Raw genomic sequence first — 25,781 nt, 5'->3', positions numbered from 1 at the left:
GCTTCTCAGGCATCCTGTGCCCATCACTTACCTGCCTGAGAAGCACTGTGAGAGGCCCAGGTGAGGCCATCTCAGGGCTGAGTCTCTGGGTGCATACCCAATAGTTACGGAATGTCAATCACCTTCCAATGCTTCTTTCTTCTCTTAAAGTCAGGATTGTAGAGAAAATGTATACTAATAGATCATCTTTAGAAATGGGAGACTATTGAGTATAGCAGGCTTTCATTGTAAATTAATAGTGTATTTCAATACTAGACTTTAGCTTTTCTACTGTAGTCGTAGTCCTTGCCCAGGTCTCTCAGTCCCTAAGCTGCTGGGGCACAGTAAATTCAGCACTTTGAAACCAACCTTTCAGCTTCCTTCCTCAGTGTTAACTAAAATAGAAACATCAGATTCTCCGTGTAGAATACGATAGTTTGAGATATGTAAAAAATGGCCAAACTGATATCTCACCAAAACTTATTGTGAAGACTTCATACATGTGTTGGAAGATTAAGTAAAGTCTTATAGTTCAAAATGGAAAAACATTTACCCCCCCCTTTTTTTTTTGGTTTTTCGAGACAGGGTTTCTCTGTAACTTTGTTTGGAACCTGTCCTGGAACTAGCTCTTTTAGACCAGGCTGGTCTAGAACTCACAGAGATCCGCCTGCCTCTGCCTCCCGAGTGCTGCTGGGATTAAAGGTGTGCGCCACCACTGCTCAGCAACCCTCTTATTTCTAAAGTTCCTTTCCTCCTATATACATTTCCCCTTCTTTCTAGGTATAAGATTTAATAAGAGAGCTGGGTGTGGTGGCACCTATCTTCAATCCCAGCACTGAGGCCAAGGCAGGTGGATCTCTGTGAGTTCAAGGCCAGCCTCTTCTACTCAGTGAGTTCCAGGACAGCTTAGAGCTATATAAAGAGACCCTGTTTCAAACAACAAAGCAATTTAATAAGATAAGGGAATAGCATAACCAACATTTTAATTAGACAATATTAATATGTCTTATTCCAAGTTTTTAAATGTTAGCTTTACAGCACACAAGTGTCCTCATTCATTTGAAAATGTCCCTGCAAATTGTGTCCAAAAATGAGACTTGGTAAGCACAGCTGACTGGCTGGCTGACGTACTGGGAAGACTCCTGGAAAAAAAATCTCCTTATATTGCATTTTAAAATTTTCTACCTCTCTTGTTACCCGGGCTTTCTAACAAAGGCAGAACAGAGAAGCTTCAGGAATGTAAACCTAAAAGAAGCCTGACAAAACCCTATAGCGTACCCAGGTGACTCAGCTTCTCGTACAACAAGAATATTTATTGCTTCGGAGCACGCTAATCAGGTGTGGTGGTGCCCCCAGGAGTAGTAAGGTGAAAGCCAAGGGGGGTGAATTAAAAGAGAGTTGAAGGTCAGCCTGAGATAAGATTCCAGTCCTGAAACACACACCCACACACGGAGAACTAAATGTCACATGACTTTGTATGGCAGAATGTTTATGAATTCACTAGCAAGCTCCTCCTGCCGTAACTTGTTGGAGTATTAAAAGTACTAAGAATTTAGCCTGGTGTGGTGGAACATGCTGGTGATATCAGCAATCCAGGGGCAGAATCAGGAGGGTCACTGTATGTTTGAGGCTAGTCTGATCTACATAGAGAATTCTAAGCCAGCCAGAGCTACACAGAGACTTTGTCTCAAAAACAAAATGAGACAAACACCGGCACATACACACAAAAACCACCACCAGCAAAAACCCTAACCAGGGCTGAGGACAGAGTTCAGCGATTGTGTACATGACTAACGAGCAAAAAGCCTGACTTCAATCCCCAGCATCTCTACTTAACAACAACAACAACAAAAAGCCCTAAATATATTAATATGTATTATAATATGATAATATATAATTCCAACAAGGCAGCATTTTATTAAAAGATTTTCCATTTAATTTCATTTATTTTCAACACTTGTGTAGAGAACTAAGAAATGCATAGCGAATCTTTACTTTAAATTCCTGGAAATCTTACATTTTCATCTTACTCCTAGATATTGAGTGATTTGGAGGTTCAGTTTAGATGAGGTCATTGCCGTTAGGTGTCAGGTGTAAAAGTGAAGGAAACAGAATCTTCTCTCAAAAGCCATGCTGAAAGTATCTGAAATGGTTTCACAACTTCCAAAGTAGAGACATGGTCTGCTGGACTGCAGACAGAGAAAAGCAGTTTGCATTTGATCTAACAGCCAAGACAATGGAGTAATTTTAGGAGACACAAAGTAGCCGGGTGCACATTGCGGCAGTAAGCTCCAGCGTGAAAGAGGGAAGGCCTTAATGCAATTCATCTTCTTACTGGCCAGAACTCAATTTGGTCAATTAATTCGTATTCGTTTTAAAGTACTCGCTTATTTCAACAAAATATTTGGTTTTCCTTTGTATTATTCCAGAATCTCTCTTAAACTTCGGTTCCTGCGAATTTGGTGCAAGGGTTAAACTGGTGACCGAGAAGCTGGGAAGGCACCCCAGCCAATGGGAACTCATACTGGTGATGTACTGCTTTCCAGCTCTGATTCATTGGCTGCCTAGGGTTTGTCATTCTATCTCCCGGCGTCTGCAAGCAGCGTGGGTCGGGTTTTCTGTGGTCTAGCTAGCTAAACTGGATTCTGGCCGCCTGCACGTGCAGTTTCAACTACCTTTAGCGCATCTCTGGCTTTTCGAGGAGGCAGCTGTCACGTTTCTGATTGTCCTCTAGATTTTGAAAAACCCTCGGTTCCAATAACCTCATTGGAGGTCTTTGGAAATGCCCGTTGAGACGGAATCACGTGACCGTGTAACGTGCACATAAATACAATTCGGAATCCTTGGAGCGACACAGGGACAACCTGCCAAAAGCTCTAGGCACGTGTCCCAAGGCGTGAGCTGGTTACACGTACACACACGTATGCGGTATGTGGCACCCGTGTGGGACTCCTGGGGTCGAAGGGGAGGCTGACTCCCCCACGCAGGGCCCTAACCGCGACTGCGCCAGAAGATCGGCGTCGGTAGGCAGGTGTAAGAAGGCGGTGTGACAACGACGGCCGGGTCTGGAGGGGACCTCAGCGCCCCAGCGCGAAGGTCTGGCGCCTGGCTCCCACCCAGGACTCCAGGGCTCCCTAGAGACCAGCCCCAGGCGCCGGCCGCCCTACAGCAACCCGCTAAGGAGCAGCGCCGGGCAGTGACGTCACCGCAGCCCCCCCCCCCCCCCGCCCTCGCCGCAGTTCCGGCCCTCCCACATCCGGGTCCCTCCAGCCGGTGGGCCGCGCCGCAGCTGCCGGGCGGGGGAGCGGGCGGCGCGGGGCGGGGCCCGGCGGGGGGAGGGGCGACGCCGTCGAGAGCGCGCGTGCGCGGGGCCGCGCTAGAGGCGGCGGCGGCGGCGCGAGGGGCGGGAGCGCGCGCAGGAGCCAGAACGCCGTGGTCTCCGCGCCGGCCGGGTCCGCAGCTCGGGATCGGGTGGCTGGGGCGGGGGGAGGGGGGCCCAGGCAGGTGGGGCGGCAAGCGATGAGTCCTCGGCGCCTCCTCCGCCTCCCGCGGGCCCCGCTCTCTGCCTCCCGCTCCGACGCCCGGATGATCTGAGCCGCGAGGGCTCCGAGAGCTGGGGGCCCGGACCCAGCCCGGCTCCTCCCCTCCTTCGCCCGGGCCCGGCCGCTGCCGTCGCGGGACCCCCGAGCCCGGCCGCTGTCGCCGCCGCCGCCGCCCCGGCCGATCAAGGGACCCGCCCGCCCGCGGCAGCTCCGGGTAAGCGCGTCGCTCGGGCGAGGGAGGGCGGGCGGGCCTGCGCGGCGGCGGCGGCCAGGCCTGGGGCCTGTAAACAAGCCGGGCGTTTGCCTGGGCGCTCCCGGGAGGAGACGCGACAACTCCACCCCCTGGGCGGCCTCCTCCCGGAGCCCGCGGCTGGAGACGAGGGGTTAACGCGCGGCGGGGGCGGGGGAAGGCTGAGCGCGGTGGCGGGGAGGGGGGCGCGACCCTCGCCCGGGCGTGGCGGGCCCCAGCTGCCCCGGAACTTTCGGGGAGCCCGAAGCGGGGCCGCCCCTTGGAGCTGACCAGCCCGCGAGTCCCCACGATTTGGAGACTCTGCGGCTGGGCTGAAAGTGAGGCCCCTAATTCGGTAATGATGCCTCCAGTTCATTCATTATTCCGGCTTCAAGCAAACCCATTGAAGTCAACGACAGGTTTTGCATCATTTTGGCCGTGTATCTTGGAGGAAAGTTCTTTTATGTTAGAGTTTAGTTGAGGCGCGGCTCGTTTCTGTTTGGAGGTTGTAAATACACACTCGGATCCTTTTCTTGAAAGACAGCTGGCTGTGGAGAGCCTCCTGCCAACTGGAGTTTTAGATGCTTTGCAAATTTCACCATCCGAAGTTATTTTTCTCAAACACCGCATGGTACTTAGAAATTCACAGAGATCAGAGTCTTAAGCAACCTGCAGTGCCACCCCCACCCCAAGTTTCCTGATAGTTGGAATAATGAGCCTGATGTATTTTTAAACGTGGTTAGTGTATAGGAGAATGGCATGGTTTGGGAAGAATAAATGATTTGACGGTATGGAAATTAGTAACTTTAAACATTTGTGAGAAGAAAAAAAAATGATTCTTTTAGACGCGGGATTTGAGATTTCAAACATGACCACTTTCTGGATGGAGGAGAAGCCTTTTGGAGATTCATAGAATTTAAACGGTTTCTCTTCTGGGCCTTAGGGTTCCTGAGCCTTCGTTCGTTCACTCCATAGTCAAGTAGTGCTTGGTTCCCACCTCCCTTTAACCAGACAGAATGCCCCACTTTTACACTTTTGTCTTTTATATATATTCTGGGCCCTTTCCAAAGATTATTTCTGTAGTTAGAGACGAGGAAACTTGAGGCGAGGAAGATAGTGAGCAGTTTTACCCCGTTTTTAAATCTTAGATACTGCCTTTATTGGTTTAATGTCTGCTTTAGCGCTTAATAGTTTGAAGCACAAACCACATCCTCCTCCCGATGTTACAATTCTTTCCTGGGGTTTTTATGTTTGTTTTGTTTTTGCATTGTTGGGCATAGGTCTGACCCAGGGCCTCTCCCCTGGTGCAAGAGTTACACTGTTGCCCCACGTTCTCATTTGTCTACCTTGTATATATTGATTAACATTCTGCTGTGTTGGGATGACTGCCTTTGACCCGGTAGCTTGCAGCAGTAACGCATTGCAATTATAGCGACCTACTTGTGTAAGTTGCTTCAAACATTTTTAGTTAATATTAAACACATCTGGGAAGTAGTTATGATGGTGGTATGAAATATTAAGACGGATAATATTCCACATTAGTTACCTTAATATGTGTTTGAGAAATAGTATAATTGGCTACTGGAAGCGTCAAGTTGCTTCTTGGGTTTGTATCCATATTTTCACATGGATTGGATAACTATATTTCAGTATGAAGGGCTGAAGAGCTGAACCATAATTATAGTATAACCTGTTGGAAGGAACGCTGCCCTGCTGGAATTATGTAGGAATGGCTGTGCTCCGAAATATTTGTGTTCATGGACAAGTCCTCTAACCTCTGGAGTCTCGGTTCTGAGTCAGTGAAGCTGAGGGGTAGATTATGTCATCACATGTCCACTTAGTGAATTTTTTGTTCTCTTGGCATCCTGTGGCAGTTACACATACCTTTAATGAATACATGTCTGATAGGTGCCAACCACTTAGATATTTCAGCCTTCTGCAGCTTATTTTTCTCTGGGCTGTGATGTATTTAAGAGAACATGAAGTTTGGGGCTGTGCTTTAGGAAACTTCCTGTGGTGGCCCTCACAGGTCTTTCTCTTGCCATTGGGAAGCCTAGAAGAACTCCTGGGAGAGTGAGGAGGGTGGACATCGTTGGTCCTATGGCCTGTTTGAAGAAGTTGGGACCCTCAGTACTTGGATATGATGGGCATTATAAGAATATATATATACATATATGGTGTATGTGTATATTTTTGTTGGTTCAAGCTGAGTGTTGTTGATTTTGCCTTATTAAACTTTTGTTTGGAAATTTCTCTGATCCCCCCCCCCAAGTGTATAGCAACCTCATTTGTCACCTGGTAAATATTGCTAAGTGGTTGCTAAATGCCTTCATCTTTTTAATTTTTTTAGACCATACCTTGACTTTTTACTGTATGACCAATAGATTGTATTGCTGATTGTGGTTTCACCGAAATTATTTACTTTATAATTTTAAACTAAAGACTGGATTATCCTAAGGTACAAAAATAATTCTGATATTATATTTGATTTTTTTCCTTCAAATGATCATCTGTTGTCTGAGTTATAACATTGAATACTTTCTATTATTAGTTAAATCAGAAGACTGTCTTAAACAGAAAAACAGCTTAAGCAGAATTTTGTTAAGAGTTAACACAAAAAGATAGAATGTCTTGGCCGTATGACATACATATAGGGATAATATACCTTGGGAAAGGGGAAATAGACAATATGAGGTAATTAGGAAAATATTTCTTTGTATGTGTTGTCACGTTTGTCCTGTTTTTAGGTAGCAAAAATATTTAAAAACTCACTTGCCTCATGAATTATGTTGCTGTTTTTAGCAGGATGTATTTATTTTCTGGCACATTATTTAGCCATTCTCATAAAAGAAGCTTGGATTAATGTATAGCAAAAGAAAGAGTGATTATGGTTTTCCATGCTTTAAGCTGTCTAATGTTTAATGTACTCAATATTATTTAAGTTACATTTTTATAAATGTATTTTTGTTGTTTTGTTTTTTGAGGTGGGAGTCTCACTGTGTAGCCTTGGTTGGCCTGGAACTCACTGTGCAGACCAGGTTGGTCTGAAACTTGTAGAGGTCCATCCACCTGATTCCTGTCTCCCCAGTGCTGGGAATAAAGGCGTGTGCCACCACACCTGGATACAAGTAACAATTTTATACTTCATTATCTTTCCAGAATGAATATATAGAGAAAGTATTGAGTGCAATGAGCTCATAAACCTTTACCTAAAATGTAGTAAGACTTGACAATTCTTATAAGAAACTGAGAAGTGCAGATTTATATCCATTGATAAATTAGACTGTGGTGTCTCTGGTTAAGAACATTTACTGCTCTTGCAGCAGAGAACTGAGATTTGGTTCTTAGCACCAACATGGCAGCTCATAATCATCAGTAATTCCACTTCCAGGGAATCTGATGCCTTCTGGCCTCCCTCCACCAGCTGTAGTATGCAGATACACGTGAAGGCAAAGCATTCAAATACGTAATAAAAATAAATAATTAGGCTGTAGATACTGATCCATCTGCCTCCCCCCCCCCCCCCCCACCCCATAGCCTTGGCTGTCCTAGAACTTGCTCAGTAGACCAGCCTGGCCTTGAGCTCACAGAGAATTTTTGTTTGTTTGTTTTTTGAGACGGTTTCTCTGTAGCTTTGGAGCCTGTCCTAGAACTAGCTCTAATAGCCCAGGCTGCCTTGAACTCACAGAGATCCACCTGCCTCTGCCTCCCCAGTGCTGGTGTTAAAGGCGTGCACCACCACCGCCCAGCTTGAACTCACAGAGATTAATAGTGTGTTTTTAATAGAGATGTTTTAAGCTATCTTTGAGTGAGCGATGAGTTTTCATAATTTAGTTTTTTTGTTGTTGTTTTGATTTTGGTTTTTCGAGACAGGATTTTTCTGCTCTGACTGTCCTAGAACTGGCTTGGTAGACCAGGCTGAACTCGAACTCATAGAGATCCACTTCTGCTTCCTGTGCTTTCTGAGTGTTGGGACTAAAGCATATGCCACCTGGTCGGGCTGAATTTATTTTTTATTTTTATTTATTTATTTATTTTTGAGACAGGATTTCTTTGTAGGTTTGGTGATGTGGGAGTGTCATATATCAATCTGTTCATTTCATTGGTTAAGTAATAAAGAAATTGCTTGGCCTGATAGGTTAGAACATAGGTGGGTGGAGTAAACAGAACAGAATGCTGGGAAGAAGAAGAAGGGAAGTGAGCTCAGACGCCATGCCTCTCCTCACCAGGGCAGACGCGATGAAGCAAGCCACCAGGTCAGACATGCTGAATCTTTCCCAGTAAGACTGGTGCTACACAGATCACTAAATAGGGGTTAGGCAAGATAAGTCACTACCTCGTGGTGCTACACACATTAATAGAAACGGGCCAAGCAGTGTTTATATGACTACAGTTTGTGTGTTGTTATTTGGGGGGCATAAGCTAGCCAGGCGGTTGGGAGCTGGGTGGCAGGAACATCCAACTCCATAAGGAGCCTCTTCGATGCCCATCTTCCTCTTGAAGTAGCTGGTGCTGCCAGGAGCAGACTTGTCTCATTGTCATGAAAAGCCCTAAGTTATTAAAACATTTAAATGCCATATTCTGCAGTCTTTGAAAGATATGAAGAATGCCTATCTAACTGAAATATATCTCTGTATATCTAGAAAATCTAACCAACATGACTACAAACTTGACTATTATTGATGATTATCCATTAACTACCTATATTTCTAATTATACATTACATTTTTAAATGAACTACACAATCACAATACCTTAATCAACATCAGAAATACATATACATATAGCAAAATTGACCTTAAAATTCATACCAATGCAAATTATTCATATCTATATTATATCCCCCTTTAAATGTAAAAGAACATTTATAAACAATATATGGGAACATGGGCACAGTTATTTCTCTCCAAACTGCTTCCTGCTGTATGGGGGCGCTGTTATTTAGGTCTTTCATGGTATAACCTGTCTGTTAGGTTCATCTCAGTCAGCAGTTGAGCAAAGTAATTTTTAGAAGGTGTTCACAGCAACCTTTCAGGAGGGCGTGGTCTATCATACCATATTGGGATAGAAGCAATCCACAGGATCTCATCCTCTGTGAAAACAAAAGAAGAGTCTCTTTTCCAAAGTATCATATCCTTAGATCCAAATTCTGAAGTCAAGGTATTTTCAAAATATCTTGGATTAGCTCAGCAGCATTTATAAACAAATATCTTTTAGCAGCTGTTGCTCTTTCCTCAGCATTCAAACAATTCTAAGAGAGCATAATAGCATACAGTATCAAGATTCTCTGTGTATTTTCCATCTTTGTGCAGCTTTATTTTAACCTCTATTTCTTTTATTTATACTTTTATTTTTTGAGACAGGTTCTTTGTATATCTTTGTCCTGGAATAACTCTGTAGACCAGGCTGTCCTTGAACTCTCAGAGATCCACCTGTCTCTGCCTCCCAGGCATTGGGATTAAAGGTATATGCTACCACACCCAACTACTCTCTTCCTTTTTTTTTTAACTTTAAGAACTTTAACTTTTAGCCTGCATATATTTTTAACACACTGTAAACCATTTAGACGTTTTCTTCGACTTTGAATCTTTCTTTTACTGTATATGTCTCTTTTTGTGACCACATAAGTCTTTAATTTACCAAGCAATATGGGTAGTATTAAAGCCGTGGCTTTGACGGCTGGACTTAGCTTTCCAGCCTCATGGCGGAGGTACTGGCTGTAGCCATTTTTATTGCCACAACTCTATGGCATTTCAAGGTCCCTGCCAGCAAACAAGCTGCTACACTCAAATGCTCTCTCTGTAGCTGACCTCCTCAAAGAGTCAGAGTTTGCCCTGGCAGGACGGCCCAGAAAGCCAGCATTTTAAAACAGCACAACTTTTTTCCTGCTACGGCTGAAAACCGAAAACCATGCATTCAGCTGTTCATCAACACCGTTTAAGTGTTTCGTGGCAGGATCTCTTAAAAGAGCTGCAGGGTTTTGCAGCTAAAGCTGAGTCAGGAAGCCTCTCTTAGATGAGAGCGCTTGCTTTCCTCTAGCAAGCAGAGCAGACCCGAGAAATTGCTACTACCAAGAAAGCATGCTTTACTCTATCTTTCCCAAGCTTTCTCAGGCTTTCTGTGGATGCAGTTATCCACGTGGGTGCCATATGAAGGCGTAAGTCACAAACAATCCCACACCAATTTGGAATTATGATTAATAGAATGGTTATTTATTTAAAGGGGAAAACTTACAGATCACCGTCCCAGACAACAGCCCTCTGCATAGTCAGGAAAGGAGCCTAGTTGCCAGAAGCGGAGCCGAAAGCCAGAGAGAGAGGAGAGGGAAGTGGCCACTTTTTTTAAAGGGAGAGAGACCACACCCCAATGGGCTGGTATCTCAGGGGCTGTTGGCTGAAGGAGCAGAAGGAGCTCCCGCAACAGTTTGGAGACTGTTCTGGAACTAATGCTTGTAGACCAGGCTGACCTTGAACTCACAGAGACCTGCCTGTGAGTTTTATTCCGAACCTATTGATTCAAGTATATGTAGTATTAATATTTAAGATCTGAATTTTGTGGCAGTTTGGAAATCATGAAACTAAAGTTCTTTGATAAATAGCAGAAAATAAATAATGAAAACTATACTTTCCTGGCAGTGGTGGTGCATAGCTGTAATCCCAGCACTAGGGAGGCAGTAGTAGTATCAGCCTGATCTACAGAAAGAGTTCCAGGACAGCCAAGGCTACACAGAGAAACTCTGTTTCAAACAACAACAACAACAAAAACCCTATACTTTATTGACCATTTATTTGTGTCAAGCTAATAGTCCTCTAAAATACTTGATGGTAACTCCTCTTGTTTTGTTTTGAGATAGGGTTTTTCTACATAGCCATGGCTGTCCTAGAACTTACTATGCAGATCTCATGGAGATCATCCACTTGCCTCGCCTCCCAAGTGCTGGGATTAAAGGCGTGCACCCTCACCACCCAACTAGAATTCAATTTTTTAAGTTGGCATACACACGTGTTTTAAGCTGGGCATAGTGGTGGAGTCCTAGCACTTAGGAGGCTGAGGCAGGAGATACACAAGTTGGAGGTCAATCTAAACTAGTCAGGAGTAAAATTCTGGGCTAGAACGAGTCCTTCCCCCACTCCCAACAAACACACACATACATACAGCATATACACAAAAACAAAATAGATTTCCTTGTGGTTCTTACTGGTCCCCTTCCACAAAAACCTCCTTTCTCCTTGGATACCTTCAGTTAGTTACCCTTAGCTTTCATGACAGGTGCCTATCCATTCCTTTCTGTTTGGTTTTCAGGGTAGGGTTTCTCTGTGTAACAGTTCTGGCTGTCGTGGCGTTAGCTTCCTCGTGACAAATAGTTTGCCTCCTTGGTTCAAGCAACCTTGAATAAGTATTTTTAAATTGCATATGTTTCTAAACATTTATACATATTTTTGTACTTATTCTCTAAACAATATATGCTTAATTTACAGTAGTATTTCCATTATATTTGTATTTGGTATTAAGTGATCTAAAGGTGACTCAATGTATACAGGAGAGTGGTTATAGGTTCCATGAAGATTCTACACCTTCTTAAATGAGGGATGTGTGGAATACTGCAACCAATGCCTTGTTAAGTGCCGGTGGATAGCTATATATGGGCTTGGTGAACCTAAGTGACATTGCAGAATCATATCTATAGATTTAAAAATAGTCTGAAAATGCTCCCAAGTGGGTTCTCTCGTTATTCCTGGAACCGGAATTTTAAAAGCTGAAGGTTAGCATTTCTGAATTGTGGGTTTCTGCTGTTAGAAGGAGTAAGTACATAGTTGTCATCCTCTGCAAGAATCTCTTCAGAAAGGATGTGTGATGATGCTTAGCTTTTCATTTCTAGGGCTTTAGAAGTTAAAAACCAAAGATGTTGGCCTGGCCTAGCACTGTTGAGATGGAGGAGTAGAGTTGGTATTGTTGAGTGGCTGAGAGCCTGAGTGAAGAACTTGAAGAAGCCTGAGTGAAGTCGTCTCTGAGCCGGTGGAACAGCAGAGCCTCACGAAAGGCTCCACAGAGGAGAAGGAGGGCAGAATCAGCTCTTTACTTAATTTTAGGTCTGTTTTCTTTATCTGTCAAATAGAACTTTATATTAGAAGGTTGTCTTAAAAATATGGTGGAATAATTATGTAAAGACTTTTCATTGAGCCGGGTGATGATGGTGCACACCTTTAATCCCAGTACTTGGGAGGCAGAGACAGGTGGATCTCTGTGAGTTCAAGGCCAGTTTGGTCTACAGAACGAGTTCTAAGACTGGCTCCATAGCTATTGAGAAGCCCTGACTTGAACCCCCCACTCCCCAGAAAAAGAAAAAGACTTGTATTGGCCATGGTGACTCACACCAGCACTTGGTGTGATCTTGTAAGTTTCATGCCAGCTTGATCTATATAGGAAGCTCAAGGCCTGCCAAGGCTACATAGCAGGGTCTTTTCTCAGAAAAGGGGGTGGCAGGGTGCTTGAAATTTTCCATCATAAAGAAAGTACCAAGTAATTGTTAGCTATTATGGAATCTTTATTTTTTTTTCTTTTTTCTCTTTTGTTTTTCCTGGAATTCACTTTGTAGACCAGACTGGCCTTGAACTCACAAGAGATCCACCTGCCTCTGCCTCCCGAGTGCTGTGATTAAAGGTGTGTGCCACCACACTGGGCTAAGTTTATGGAATCTTAAGGTACTTAGGGTTGAGTGTGAGTAGAAAATTGAGAACATACTGTAAAGACTGTTGGGTATATAGAGCTTTCATATGCACAGAATGAATGTCAAGTAAAAGTAAGTTAAGTATGAAAATTTTACCTGGCTTTCTGGAGTTGGAAAGGGTCATCCTGGGTTTGGAGTTGGTGATTAAGCAATAGTAGATGATGAAATTGGTGATAAAGAATAGCAGCAATAAAGCAAAGCTGAGACTAATCAATAAGTAGGGAAGAGTTGAGTTGCTATTTTGAAGAGGAGTTAAATTTCATGGTTAGAAACAAGCAGAAAGGATTGGGGTTTTTTTTTTTAAAAAAAAAAAAACAACTCATTTTTATAATGGACAGTAAGGCTTTGTGTCTGTCATGGGTTGTTTAAGGCTGAGCACGCTAGATCCTACTACCTCAGCCCAGACCAGCACCAGTGCTATAACTGGTCTCTGTCCCTTTAATCCTGTACCACCACCAATCCAGTCTATAAATACAAAATTCTCCCCCTAATACTGTTATTCATAGTTGCCCTCTCCTCATTCTTCAGTAATTCCTTCTAGTGCCTTCTATGATTAGATACCAGTCATCGTTTTTCTGTTAAGCTGGACCCTTGTCTCTGGAGTGCATCCATTACTTTTCTTGCTAGATTTTTCCTTATACTAATTTGCAGTCTGGAATTTGCCCCAGCCACCCTTCTTTTTTTAAATCAAAGCTCATTCTTAATAGTGTAACTGTATTATTTCTATGGCTTTTAAGTCATGTATTTTACTTCTAGGGATGTGTATTTTAGTTATGCTTGATTCTGAAAGGGAAAACAAAATAATTTATTTCCAGGGCCTACTGCTATGCTATGTGGCTCGCAGACATTCAGATATTTGTTAAGGAGTAATCAAGGTCTGTCTGACATGTGAGTTCCTGCTAGAGAAGGTGGAGTAGCCTGTGAGCTTCCTGGTAGCAGACATATGACTTGTGAACATAGATATTTAAGTGTGAAGGTTACATAAATCTGAAGTGGGACAAGATTCTTATTGGTATGGAGGTTAGGGTCTCTGATTATGGATTTGACAGCTTCACTCTTAACTTATCTTTGGGCTTTGGGGGTTAATAGGACATTTATGATCGATCATACATTTCTTTTCAGAATATCTGTCAATGCAAATATTATCATGTCATAGTTGTCCTTGTAATAACAGGGGAATTATGTAGTCACAGGAATTTTACAGTACATTCGTTAAAGAAGTTATCAACAGATTTAATTTCAACCTGTTTGCTAACATGTAATCTGTTCATATAGACCTCCAAGCTAAGCTTTACAAATTTTTTTTACAAATGTACAAATTGTAAACTAGCTCTAGTATTTAGAAAATGTGTTAATATTCTCTTACTAGATTTTAAGTGGGTAATTCCTTATAATTAGTGACTTCAATTCATTTATTGACTATGATCCTAATGAGATCAGAGTCATGAACTTAATCTTTATGTGCTTTTTATTTCTCTGACCTTGACACTGACTAGTAACAACAAGCATTTGTATAACAGGAACTGCTAGATGATATTTCCAATTATCACTTTAAAGCTTTGCAATATTTTTATGAGATAGATAGCATTATTAGTTATATCCTAACAAACAAGGAAATTGAGGCAGCTTTAAAGCCAAATGCATATTCTGGGACTTTTGAAACTAACTCTAAATGTGGGTTATCGCACTTTTATTGCTGCTGTTGGAAGTCTGTGGGTGGTAGTGATGTGTCAAAGTCTTTGTATACAAAGGATATGACCTCCGTTCTATTGTACCAAGGATGTAACTCTTGTGATGAGTTGGAATCTAAGATGGCTGTGTACACTTCTAAAACACATCACTATGTCACATCAGCTTCCTTTAGAACTTTTCACCAAGCAGAGCTACACACACACACACACACACACACACACACACACACACACACAAGATAGGTAGGGATCTAGTACAAAAGAAAGTCCTTGAAAACTGGGTCCTATCTTTACTCGTTGGAAATAGATCCTCATTGTGTGCCTGTTTAATCTTTTCAGTCTCTTCTGGTTTCTGATTACATGGCAAAAATTGAATGTGAGCCAGAAATATGTCAGACTGTGAGAAAGCGTAGGTCATGTGTAATTTAGTTTAAATTTAGACTCGTGCTTTGCATTCATCTATGATGTGACTCTGAAGTAGAGATGGAGAAAATCATTTTTATTCATGCTATATGTATCTTAATTATTTTAGTGAATATGTTATTCAAGAACTATCTATCTGTTCTCTTTCAAAGAATAATGTAATTGGTTACCAGCTTTGAATGCCTAAATTCTTAGTGCTACTTCCTGTAGTATGGTTGGTTGAAAATTTGACCAAATTTGCTTTTACATCTATAGGATATGGTTTGCCTTCCTTTGTTAACAGAATTCCATAGTGAAAGACAAGTAAAGCATAGTTACGTATTTTGTCATGTTTTCTATGCAAATCTCATTTAATCAGGCTTTAGAAAAACATCTTTGCAGCTTGTCATCATGCCTCAGAATGGTGTAGTAGGGAGTAGGTTGATTGTCCTACCTGGAATATGGTAGACAGTTAACATTGAGATAGGGAAGACTTGAGATGTCAGGCAGATCTTGGAAGTGGCAGGTTGTTACAAGAAGTGGGCCGCCTGGCTAGCTTACACATGAAATAATCACATAGAAACTGTATTAATTTAAACACTGCCTGGCCCATTAGCTCTAACTTCTTATTGGCTAACTCTTACATCTTAGTTTAACCCATTTCTATCAATCTGTGTATCACCACGAGGTCATGGCCTACCAGAAAAGTTTTAGCACATCTACCTCCAGCTGCAGATTCATGGTGTCTCCCTGACTCTGCTTTCTTTCTTTCAGAATTCAGTTCTGTCTTCTCCACCTACCAAGTTCTGCCCTATCAGGCCAAGCAGTTTCTTTATTGATTAACCAATGAAAGCAACACATAAACAGAAGGACCTCCTACACCTGCAGGTTCTGTTCTATGGTCAGCCTACAGCCTGCCCCATGTGAGTTTGGATCTTTCATCTCTGTAATGATGCTTCCTTCGGCTTCTGGTCAGTCACAGAACTGTGGATGAGGCTGTGGGCAGTAGGAAAGCAGCTCTCCTCTAGTATAATTCCAAGACCACACAGAGAGAGTGGCTCCTGCTCCCATTAGTTAGTCCTTGCCATGTCTGAATTGCCTTATAATTTTTAATTACACCATCTACAACTCTGGTGAGTTGGGGATCTCACCAGGTTGACCAGGCTGGTCTCCAAACAACACAAGAGACATTGCCACCTTATTCTCCCTCCCCCTTTCTTTCTTTCTTTCTTTTTTTTTTTTTTGAGACAGGGTTTCTCCGTAGCTTTTGGTCCCTGCCTGGAACTAGCTCTTGTAGACCAGGCTGGCCTCGAACTCACAGAGATCCGCCTGTCTCTGCCTCCCGAGTGCTGGGATTAAAGGCGTGCGCCACCACTGCCCGGCCTTTCACGTGTGCTAGGAGGCTGCTTGTTCATTCTCAGCCACCCACACTCTGGAAATAACCACTCAAAAACTGTATTAATTACAATGCTGCTTGGCCGATTAGCTTATGCACATTTTTAGCTCACTCTTAGCTCTTAAATTAACCCATTTCTATTATTTTATATTTTATCAAGAAGCTTGTGGCCTACCAGCAAGGTTCTGGCTGCTGACTTGAGTCTTTTCTTGTGGCTCCATGGCGTCTCTCCGATTCCACCTTTTCTCTCCCAGCAGTCAGTGTAGTACCCCCCTTCCAGCTCTACTCTCCCCTATCACAGGCCAAGGCAGATTCTTTATTAACCAATAAAAGCAACACATATACAAAAGGACTTCCTACACCAATGCCCTGCTCAGTGTTTTCATATTTATGATGTATAATTGTTTCTGTGGTGATGGAACAGAATGAACTGTGCATTCTGTAGCCTAAGCAAGATGGAAATGGTTGAGACACTGTTGGCAGGTCAGCTTCCATGAGATTATCTCCTTCTGTAGAAAAGAATCACTGGGCAAGTCAAGATGGTTGCTGCCATTCATTTCCTCCACAAATGTATCCTAATCCTATTAGGTATTAGCCTCTGCTAAATACTGACCAAAGCCATGCTCTCTTCCTTTATGAATCTGAAATATAAAGGGAGAGATTGCTCTGGCAGTGAGTGCTACTAAGGGAGATACAGGCTGCTATGAGCATGAGGCTATTGGTGGATCTGTTTCCTGAGACAAGGAAAATGATAGGGACATGATGCTCCTTTTGGGCTATGCCATTAGAGGCGAGACTATCCAATCTAGGCGGCAGTTAGATAGGATTTTTTTCATCGTAAGTTTTTATTCTTTCTTATTTTCTGGGTACTCCATCCTACTTATTAGAAAGTATGTGTGCCTGTGTGTAGATTCAGTGACTGTTTGGTTAGGAAGACACATCTACACAGAAGTCTTTTCAGAGCAGCTGCTGTTGGCTTTCCTAGAGGAGACATTTCATGTGTAAAATATTTAGAACCCCATATATTTCATTTGTCGATGAAGCATTTCTTGCCTTAACTATTAAATAAGTTACATTGCTCCCCTCTTTTGAGCAATATACAAGGTTTTTAACAAATATTGAAGATGTTCAGTTGAGGGGCTTGTTTTAGCAAACAAAAAGTATATTGGCTTAGTAAGTCAACTATTGTTTTTTGGGTCAGCCAAGTCTGAATCATTATGCAAGGATTAAAAATTACCAAACTAGGAATTAGCTATATTTTAAAATTTGTATTCAAAACTGATAAATTTGGATCAGTTAACAGATGAGATTGTGCATATCAAACATTCTTAGAAAACTTCACAGATGAAATAGCTCTGTCCCATTTAAATCTCTACTATAATTGTTGGAGAAAATGAATCAGTCTCTAATTTTTATGGTCACTAGTATTTTTTCAGGCAGTTATTCAATATACTTGTAAAATTTACTTTAAAAAATTGTGTGAGGGGCTGGAGAGATGACTCAGCAGTTAAGAGCACTGCCTGCTCTTCCAAAGGTCCTGAGTTCAGTTCCCCAGCAACTACATGGTGGCTCACAACCATCTGTATTGCGATCTGATGCCCTCTTCTGATGTGCATAAGGACTGAGCACTCATGTTACATAAAATATATAAATAAATAAACTTAAAAAAATTTTTTTTTAAATTGTGTGAGATACACCTAGGTAAAACTTGAGGCAGTGACCTTATGCAATGTGCAATCATCTCAACAGGTCTAGAAGATAATTGCTTTTTTCTTTTCTTAAATGAACCCTAGGTAACAAAACTCTATAATATGCACTCTGAAACTGTTGTCAAAATCTGTACAAACTGACTAGCTGGGATACCTGTAAATTTGTAGCTAGTCTGGCAACTGATTCTTTCTTCATAATTCAGGGCTTAGAAAAATGACCTTTAGCAGAGTAGTCCTTTGTTTTACTTTGATTGGTTCAGTTAGTTGATTCTAGTTTCATTCTGAATTTTTTAAAAAGTTTTTATTTGGGGGCATATTTAATACAGGGGTTCATTTGCATTAGAATTATTTAAAGCTGCTGGGCTGTGGTGGTTCACACCATTAATCCCAGCGCATGGGGGAGGCATAGGCAGGTGGAGTTCAAGGTCAGCCTGGTCTACAAAGAGCTAGTTCCAGGACAGGCTCCAAAGCTACAGAGAAACCCTGTCTTGAAAAACCAAAAACAAACAAACAAAATTATCAACAGCTTTTTGTTGTTGAAATATTTAATTGAAAAAATATTTAAGTGAGGCTATACCGTGAAATATTGGGCAGCTAAGAAATTATCCAGTAATTTCTTTCATCTTTAGAAAAACAAATACAAGTCTTTTCCTATTAGTATGTCTATTAGTATTTTCCATATTAGTATAGCCATTTTATGTTAAAATGCAGAAAAAGCTATAGTGATAGTCTTAAACAGCTTTATAACTCACATCATAAATTTGCCTATTTAAAGTTTATAGTTGAGGTTTTTTTATGTTCACAGAATTATGCAGCCATTATTATAGTTGTGCTGTGTGCTTGTTTTTCAACTGTTTGGGGGACAAGATTTTTGGTTAGATTTTTTTTGGGGGAGGGGACAGGATCTTAATACTGCCACCCAAACTGGTCTCCAGTTCCTGTGTTTCATTAGTCCTCCTACCTCAAGGAACTGAGACCACAGTTGTGTGCTGTGTTCCCTTTCCCCAGTTTTGTTAGTGTTTTCATGGTCTCTAAGATAAACTGTACTCTCCAGCAGTCAGTTCCTGTTCCTTTCTTTCCTGTTTTTAAAAATCTCTTTGTTGCTTTTCTGTTTATAGATTTGTCTATATGAATATTTTATATAATGCAATGCAGGTAACTTTGATTAATGTTTTAATTTTTAACCTCAGGAGACATAAATGCTTGCAGGAGAGCTAGTTATAAGTAAACCCTCCCAATAATGATCACTGCTTTCTTGTCTGACTAGGAAAAAATACATGGAAATTCAGAGATTGTGTCCAGATTTAAATCAAGAATTCAACTTGTCTCTAGCATAACTGAATGTGTGCTGTAGGCCGCTAGTGCTTTTGGTGGTTGCTCAGTTGCTTCTGCTTTTTAAAATGCTACTGTTGTAGTCTTTTTGTTTTTCCTCCCCTTCTGAAACTCAGACTTCCCTGAGTTCCACTGAAATGGTTTTCTTTGCAATGTCAGCCTTGGATTTAACTGTTCTTCTTTTAGTCCTAAATTCTATAAGGAAAACTTAAAAGCAAGATGAGTACATTGTGTAACATTGTTCAAGGTGTGAAGGAGTATAATGGTAAGAACGGAATTAGAATGGCTATTTGGATCTCCATCACACTGAATTTATGGACAATAGAATACAACTTGAAGTTGTTTATAGTGTTTTTATTTTATTTTATTTTTACTTTTCAAGTCAGGGTTTCTTGTGTAACAGCCCTGACTGTCCTGGAACTAGCTCTTGTAGACCAGGCTGTCCTCGAACTTAAAGAATTTACAGAGATCTGCCTGCTGCTGGGTTTAAAAGTGTGCGCCACCACCTCCTGGCTATAGCAATGTTTTAATAAACAGAGTTTGCCTGAATATCAGAAGGGCAAAGCTAAGCCACTAGAGGTGAGGCAATGGTAGCACACGTCTTTGATCCCAGGATTTAGGAGACAGAGGCAGAAGGATCTCTGTGAGTTGAAGGGCACCTTGGGCTGCACAAGATCAATGCAGAAACAAATCCAAGTGGTGGTGCCTCACACCTTTAATGCTAGCACTAGAGGAGACAGAAGCTCGGTCTGCTTAGTCTGCAGTCGCCCAGCCTTGGCAGAGGCAAGACTTCTCAGGTGGCTACTTTGGTTTGGTTTGGTTTTTGGATTGAGCACCAATACCTGTCTCTGGGTTTTTATTATTCTTGCTACAGTTGTTGAAGAAAAGAATAAAGCTGGGCATTATAGGATACAACTATAATACCAACATTTGGGAGGCAGAGGCAAACCAATCTCTGATTCAAGGCCACACCTGGTCTACACAGCAAGTTCTAGGCTATCCAGGGCTACAGATGAGACCCTGAGAGAGATGGGGAAGGAAGAGGAGCACTTCAAGCAAAAATGTAATGTGATAAACGTCACAGACGGAGGAGTTTAGAAAACGGTGCTGTGTGATCCCAGTCATACTTCAGTGACAGGCGTTGGTGGTATAGTGGTGAGCATAGCTGCCTTCCATACTTCAGTGACAGACAAAATTAACTACCTTTCTGAACTTTCTAGACCCTTGTTTAGGAATCTTGAAGGTGAGCAATAGTCTTGTCTGACATTATCCAAGCTATTCAGTTTGAAGCTAGTGAGTAGTAAAGCCATAGAGTAACCTTAAAATAGGTTTTTGGAGGAATTTCCCAGAGGACTCCATAGCATCTGCCTGGGTTTGAATACTGCTCATACTGGGTTGTGATGCATTTAATTTAATTATTCTTTATTGATAAGAACTTGGGAGGCAGATATTGGAATAAGAACCTGAGTGATCAGGAACAAGACAAGGTTGGCCACTCTCTCCATATCTATTCAATATAGTACTTGAGGTTCTAGCTAGAGCAATAAGACAACAAAAGGAGATCAAAATGGGACAAGAAGAGGTCAAACTCTCACTATTTGCTGATGATAGGATAGTTTACATAAGTGACCCCAAAAGTTCTACCAGGGAACTTCTACAACTCACAAACACTTTCAGTAATGTAGCAGGACACAAGATTAACTCAAAAAGAAAAGAAAAAAGGAGCCCTCCTGTACACAGATGATAAATGGACTGGGAAAGAAATCAGAGAAACATCACCATTCACAATAGCCACAAATAACATAAAATGGCTTGGAGTAACTCTAACCAAACAAGTGAAAGGCCTGTATGACAAGAACTTTAAATCTTTGAAGGAAGAAATTGAAGAAGACAACCAGAAAATGGAAAGATTTTTGCAATGCCCATAAAAATACCAACAAAATTTTTCACAGACCTCAAAAGAACAATGCTCAATTTCATATGGAAAAACAAAATACTCAGGATAGCCAAAAGAGTCAGTACAATAAAGGAACTTATGGAGGCATCACAATCCCTGACTTCAAACTCTACTACAGAGCTACAGTACTGAAAACAGCCTGGTATTGACATAAAAACAGACAGGAGGACCAATGGAACCAAATAGAAGACTCGAATGTCAATCCACACACCTACGAACACCTGATTTTTGACAGAAGGAAAAAAAGAAAGCATACTTAACAAATGGTGCTGGCATAACTAAATATCAGCATGTAGAATGAAAATAGATCAATAGATCTATCACCATGCACAAAACTCAAGTTCAATGGATCATAGACCTCAATAGAAAATCAACCACACTGACTTTCATAAAAGAGGAAGTAGGGAGCACACTTGAATGCATTGGCACAAGAGACCACTTTCTAAATACAACCGCAGTAGCACAGATACTGAGAGAAACAACAAATGGGATCTCCTGAAACAGAAGCTTCTGTAAAGCAAAGGACATAGTCAACAAGACAACATGACAGCTTACAGAATGGGAAAAGATCTTCACCAACCCAATATTAGACACAGGGCTGATCTCCAAAATATACAAGGAATTCAAAAAATTTGTCATCAAAAGAACAAATAAATAATCCAATTTTAAAAATGGGATACATGTTGAAGGAGGCTGCTTGTTTGTTTCCCGGCTGCCCAGACCCAAACTGCTTGGCCTGTTAGTTCACAGTTCTTGTTGGTTAGCTCTTACATCTTAAATTAACCCATTTCGATTAATCTGTGTATTGCCACATGGTTGTGGCTTACTGATAAGGTTCTCATGTCTGTTTCCTGTGGTGGGTACACGCCTTCTCCCTAACTCTGCCTACTCTCTCTTCCGCTATTTGCTTGGAATTCCCACCTTGCCCTATTCGGCCCTGCAATAGGCCCAAAGCAGCTTCTTTATTAACCAATGGTATTCACAGCATACAGAGGGGAATCCCACATCATATACAGACCGAAACAGAGAATTCTCAATAGATGAATCTAAAATGACTGAAAGACACTTAAGAAAATGTTCAACACCATTAGCCATCAGAGAAATACAAAACAACTCTGAGATTCCATCTTACACCTGTAAGAATGGCCAAGATCAAAAACACTGATGACAACTTATGCTGGGGAGGATGTGGGTTAAAGGGAACACTCCTCCATTGCTGGTGGGAGTGCAAGCTGGTACAGCCCCTTTGGATATCAGTATGGCAATTTCTCAGAAAAAACAACCTTCCTCAAGACCCAGTAATACCACTTTTGGGTATATATCCAAAGGATGCTCAATTGTACCACAAGGAAATGTGCTCAACTATGTTCATAGCAGCATTGTTTGTCATAGCCAGAACCTGAAAACAACCTAAATGCCCCTTGACCAAAGAATGGATAAGGAAAATGTGGTACATTACACAATGGAGTACTACATGGTAGAAAAAAAATAACATTTTGAAATTTTGGGCAAATGGATGGATCTAGAAAACATCATATTGAGTGAGGTAACCCAGACCCAGAGCTACAAATATAATATGTATTCACTCATAAGTGGCATTTAAACATAAAGAAAAACCAGCCTATAATTCACAATGCCAGAGATCCTAAACAACAGTGAGGACCCTAAGAGAGAAATACATGGATCTAATCTACATGGAAAGTAGAAAAAGACAAGATACTCTGAGTAAATTGGAGCATGGGGATCATGGGAGAGGCAGGGAGGGGAGGGAAGAAAAACATATAGCTCAATAAAAAACAAGAGAACCTGAATGATCAGAGAAGCGGCAAAAAAAAAAAAAAAGTGAGTAGTGACCTCCTCTGTCATTCCTCCATCCAAAAGGGCTGAGACCTCTCTCTCTACTTCTGCTCCCTATCTGTCCTCAGTCCTTCGAAACCCCTACGGTTAATTTTTTTCTAGCTCTGCCCTCTAATTCAAAGCAATTTTTTTGGCAGAACATGATCAAAATATCACACAACAGGGTTACTTTGGAAGTCCCTCATTAGCCAGCAAATTAGAGCTAATTAGAAAATTACTCAGTGGGAGAAAAGAAAGACTGGTTTAGTCAGAATTATTAGTGAGATTTTAGGGTCAGTCAGTGAAAGTGCCCTCCAGAAGTCAGAAAGCCATGTAATGTAGAATTTGAAGTCAGTAAAATGCTATGGTAAAGAAATTAGAAATTTGAGGGTGCAGGGTATGAACTATCAGAAGTCATACTATATGTGTGATGACTAGTTGGATACTATAGAGTAAACATTGTATTCAGCTTTTTTGTTTTTTGGTTTGGGGTGTGTGTGTGTGTTGCTCTGTAGACTAGGCAGGCCTGGAACTCACAGAGATCCGCCTGCCTCTGCCCCTGGAGTGCTGGGATTAAAGGTTTGTGCCACTACTGCTCGGTTTATATTCACTTCTTTAGATTAGAAATAGTGTCAAGAATATTTTATGTCTAGTTTATTTTATGTGTATGAGTGTTGAATGTGCATGTATGTCTGTGAACCATGTGTGCTGGTGCCCTGTGGTCAAAGGACGCACTGGATCCTCTGGAATTCGAGTAAACATGATTGTGAGCCACCATGTAGGTGCGGAGAAGCAAATTCAGATCCACTGTGAGAATGACGGGTTCTTAAATGCCAAACCTTCTCTCTAGCTCCGTGTATGTACAGTTTTTAGGGAGGTGATGAAAGTAGGCTTTTACCCCTTCCCCCATTAGCTTATAAATTAACTTGTTTCGTTTTTTTTTGTTGTTGTTGTTCTTATACAGAATAAAGGATTTGATTGACATCCTTGTACACATGTTATCACTGTACTTTGCTCTCATAGGCGAGTCTCCTTGCTGCCTTTCCCCACTGGTCCTCTCTTGGAAGCAGTTCCTGTGGCTGTGTGAGGGCGTGTGTAAAGCATGCAGTGTTTGGCTTTTCCATTTTATTTCATTTAATATGCCGTTCATGTTCCTACAGATATTTAGTTCTTTGTATTCAATATTGCCTAGTTTGTTTTTGTTTGTTTGTTTGTTTTTTGCTTTTGTTTTTCAAGACAGAGTTTCTCTTTATAGCCTTAGCTGTCCTGGAACTCACTCTGTAGACCAGGCTGGCCTTGAAGTCAAAGAGATCCGCCTGCCTCTGCCTCCTGAGTACTGGGATTAAAAGCGTGTGCCACCACCGCCCATTCTGCCTAGAATATTTTTTATATAATTCTTTTAAGGACCAGTTGGGAAATGTCTTGTTTTCTTAGAGCAAGTAGGGTTCTTTTTTGGGGTGGGGGCGTTTCAAGGTAGGGTTTCACTTTGTAGCCCTGACTGGCTTGGAACTCACAGAGATCAGCCTGCCTCTACCTCCCCAGTGCTGGGATTAAAGTCATGCCCCCATCACCTGTTGAAGTTCATTATTTTAACAAAATTAACTGTTTTATATTGAACTTGTAATGGAAATGGGTTTATAATATGTGTATTATTTGTTTTAGTAATAAGGATGCTTTGTAAAGAATTCCCATATAAATCTTCATTAACTTTTATAAATTACTCTTATAAAAAACTAGGAGAAACTTATGAGTATTTATTGTTTTTTAGCTAGTTAATGTGCAGATTACATTGGGTGTTTTGTTTTAAAATAATAATTGAATCAAGAGAAATCTAAGAAAATATTTATAATCCTGAGAAGGAAATTAGTGTGACATTCTAAAGATGGTTGGCTTTGTAAACTACCAACTAATAGGCCTTGTCAGAAAATCTGAGCCACTAATATAAGTATGCCCAACATCAACATGGTCGCTCACAGTCACCTGTTAATTCCAGTTCCAGGGCATCTGCTGGCACAGATTTCTCCTTGATATAAAGTATTTAGAAAACATGAACTGTCAGAATATTTGCTAAACAAGATTTTGCTCATTGTAGGTGCCACTGCTTTCCTGGCTTTGAGTGTTTGCAGTAGGTGACACTAGGAACTCTGCTACCCCCTTAAACCAGGGAATCAATAAGAACACAGCTGAGTTAATAGACCTTGGGCTTCCGATGTTCCACAGTGCCTGCATCGTCATTCCTTAGAGCTGATATCTATGTTTGTTACTCATTATTCTAACAGAGCTTGCTTATCCTTTAGAATGATACTAGTATGAGATACTTAAAAAAAAAAAAAACTCCTTTGCCAGTAGTGGCAATTATGAATAACCTTCAAGAAGACGGGAGAAATGGCTCAGGTAATATGCTTGGGCCTGACTCAACCAAAGAACTCATGCAAGGTTTCTGGCCCCTTCAGACATCCGAGAGTACCAAGCACAAATGATGCATGTATATACATTCAGGCAAAACACCTATATATGTAAATAAATGTAAAAAACTTTTAAAAAGTAAGGTAATATGACTAGTGAGGTTGGTCATTGTTCCCTGTACTTATTAGTCATTTGTTTTATTATTTATTCATTTAATCACTTGTTGATATCTTTTTACTCTTTCATTTCTTTTGAAGGGTTTTCCACTGGTAGAAGGTGGAGGATTAGGACTTTTAAGTTGCCTTGGGCCTCACCTAGCTCCACGCCCCTGACTACTGTAGACTCAAATCTCAAAATGATTCTTAAAAGAACCTTTTGCACATTTTAGGAATATTCATTTTTGTTTCATTTATTGCAGATACTTAAAATTGCTTGCCCCTCTGAATTTTTTGTTGGTATTGATTGTTGCTGTGTTATTTTGTTTTTGAACTGCATAGGGTCTTGCTGTCCTCAAATGTGTGACCCTCCTGTCCAGAAGGGCGCATCACTAAACACTCCCCCTACAGGTTTATGA

At 41.3% G+C, this 25,781-nt stretch overlaps 1 protein-coding gene across 1 annotated transcript in view; it reads left to right on the top strand.

Annotated features, from left to right (window-relative positions):
* The first annotated feature begins 3,365 nt into the window (after positions 1-3,365).
* Ppm1a (protein phosphatase, Mg2+/Mn2+ dependent 1A) overlaps positions 3,366-25,781 on the top strand; it is a 47,890-nt gene continuing 25,474 nt past the window's right edge. Inside the window, exon 1 of the mRNA XM_041658437.1 lies at positions 3,366-3,735. The gene's annotated coding sequence lies outside the window, so the exon portion shown is untranslated. The remainder of the gene's footprint in view (positions 3,736-25,781) is intronic.

The sequence above is a fragment of the Microtus oregoni genome, unplaced genomic scaffold (genome assembly GCF_018167655.1).
Source record: "Microtus oregoni isolate MIOR12 unplaced genomic scaffold, Mior012 000009F_ref0000495, whole genome shotgun sequence".
In the NCBI taxonomy this organism is placed as follows: domain Eukaryota; kingdom Metazoa; phylum Chordata; class Mammalia; order Rodentia; family Cricetidae; genus Microtus; species Microtus oregoni.
Note: the sequence above shows the minus strand (reverse complement) of the source record. Positions and strands in the feature narration are given on the sequence as shown.